General features: G+C 45.4%; 1 non-coding gene across 1 annotated transcript; it reads right to left on the reverse strand.

Annotated features, from left to right (window-relative positions):
• Nucleotides 1-2,017: 2,017 nt before the first annotated feature.
• Nucleotides 2,018-2,120, reverse strand: LOC121100252. The gene has a single exon (XR_005832007.1). It is a non-coding gene; the product is annotated as a U6 spliceosomal RNA (small nuclear RNA).
• Nucleotides 2,121-2,537: the final 417 nt, after the last annotated feature.

Consider the following 2,537-nt stretch of genomic DNA (forward strand, 5'->3'; position numbering starts at 1 on the left):
CCCCCCCCCCAATCTTGAAGCCTTGTGGACCTCTCTCTCCCCTTCTTTGGAGCTGGGAACTGAGACGGAGTCTGCAGTGGCAAGAGAGCCAACCTACACGGTCAAGAGCAGGGTGTGAGTGTGCTCATGTCGCCAGCTTCTTTGGGGGCTCTCTGCTGTCCCCTACACCTCGCCTTTCACTCTTTTGTTCACATTGCTGCTCCTGGCCTGTTGGTCCTCCCACCCCATCCACTGTCCTTTCCCACCTTTTTTACTGCTGTATCTTTTTCTCAGCCTTGCTTTCCTTCTGCTACAGGTCAATCTCTGGAATATTTTTTCCCCTCAGTTCACTCGTTCTATATCTCACTGAAGGTATATCTGTGTCTGTTTTTATTGCCCATTTTCCCCCCTCTGGCCAGCCACAAGAGGGAACAGGAGTTCACTACTCCAGGATGAAACCTGTTCTCTTTTAACATGGTTCAGAGGCCTTTGCATTTGTCTCCAGCATCAACTCTGGCCACTTGTGCTCCAACATGGCGCTGTAGCCACAAGGAACTTCATTTTTTCCCTAAAGATGCTCTGCCCTGCACAGTTGCCTTTCCTGTTGTTGGAGAGACTTTACCACCCCGAACCCAGTGCTCAGCTAACTCCCACTCCTTGTTAAGCCTCAGACACTGCTTCCTCCAGGAGGCATTCCTGGCTGAGGCGTCTGTCCTACGAGTGTTTCCACCCTGTGTTTCTACTGATAGGGCAATGGTCACATGGACTGCCTGTTTGCTTATACCCTTCTCCCTTAGATCTTTGAAGGCAGGTTGACTTCTAGACTTACTTCCTTTCCACACAGTACAGTAAAAATGGGGCTTCGGGTAGCCTTCCCTCCCGGCTACTCTCTCCCCACACCATCCTCCAAAACATTGGCTCATTTTTGCCAGATTTGGGAATTCTGCAAGCCCAAATACTATCTGCTTTTTCTACCAAGTCTCAGGAGACTTCTATCCCCTGGGGGTGTTTCTTCTGGGGCTTCTCATGTCAACCTCTATTGTTATTAATCATGGAAGAAAGTGAGGTTACGTAGAGATTTTGTGGACTCCTTCCAACAACTGTGCTGGTGGTTCCGCTCAGAGGTAGGAAACCTGGAGGAAAGCGCTCGCATGTCATTCGCCGGACCCACTGCCCCTAACAACAGTGTGAGGTCCTCCAAGACAAGTACCACACCGCATTCTTTTCCTCCCTTGCCCAGTGCCCTAAGAAACATTTGTTGAAATGCTTTATTCCTATGTATACGTGTATGTGTGTGTATGTACATGTGTGTATATATATATATACACTATATATGTATACGTGTATGTGTGTGTATGTACATGTGTGTATATATATATACACTAGAAGTATGTATAGGGAGTCCTTCTACATAGACAGGTTTCATTCATACACACACACACAGAGTTTAGGAGTATAGGATAGGGATGGGATATAGGTCCTAGATGACAAGACAGTACTCCCTCCGGTTTTTCTGCATGCATCTGAGAAGTTGTGTTTGGGCCAGGGGTTGGGTTCCGAGAGGACCCAATCAGTTTCAAACACCTTCAAATCTGAGCTGAGAACGTTTATATGGTCTCCTAAAGGAAAACAGCCTCCCCAGCAGCTGTTGCCAAAGAAAAAACACATCATTGCCTAGCCGAAGTGATACCCCGAGACTCCGCCTGCAGGCTCTGTTTATGAAATGAATATCTGAACATTGTCCAGTCAGTTCCCATCCTCTCATTTCTCTGCGTGCTCCCCAACCCTAGAGAGGGGATGTGAACCGTGGCAAGCTGAGGTCTCTATGGCTGGCTTCGGCGGCTGGGCGCGTTCTGCTCTGGCCTCCATCCTGGCAGAGGCAGAACCCTGCAGCTGACCCTACCTCCCCTCTCCAAGCCTTTAGTTCCAGTAGCTTTCTTGAGGAACTTAAGCCACATCTCATGAGGTAAATTCCTCAATCATCTTCCTTTATGTGATTTTTCTTAGCTATTTTAATTTACTTTGTTTTAATTTTTTTTTAAATACGGAACGCTTTGCAAACTGGCGTGTCATCCTCGCACAAGGTGCACGCTCATCTTCTCGGTATGGTTCTGATTTCAGTATATGTGCTGCCCAAGCAGGCTCTTCTCTTAGCTATTTTAAACATTCACTCTCCCACATGAATTCTAGGGTCGTCACTTCCAGTTTTGGAACAACAAACAAAAGGATTCCTAAGGAGGTATTTTTAAATCCCCAACCACAATTGCATTTTAAAAATCAAAGTTCTCCTTGCCTGTCGAATAGTTTTTGCTTGATATACTTCGCTGTTGTATTGCTAAGTGCATACAAATTTTTGACAATTGACTCAACCTAGCTCATAGTAATACTGCTATTTCTGCTCTCTTGTATACATATTTGCATTTGTCCGTTTATTTTCAAGGTTTTGGAAGCATCTTGTTTCAAGTATATTTCTTGTTTAACAGCATGTAACAGGCTTATTTTTTTAAACCTAATAACATAGTCTGTTTTAATGGGAAAATTCAGCCCATTAACATTGC

The sequence above is a fragment of the Ursus maritimus genome, unplaced genomic scaffold (genome assembly GCF_017311325.1).
Source record: "Ursus maritimus isolate PB19 unplaced genomic scaffold, ASM1731132v1 scaffold_35, whole genome shotgun sequence".
Lineage (NCBI taxonomy): Eukaryota > Metazoa > Chordata > Mammalia > Carnivora > Ursidae > Ursus > Ursus maritimus.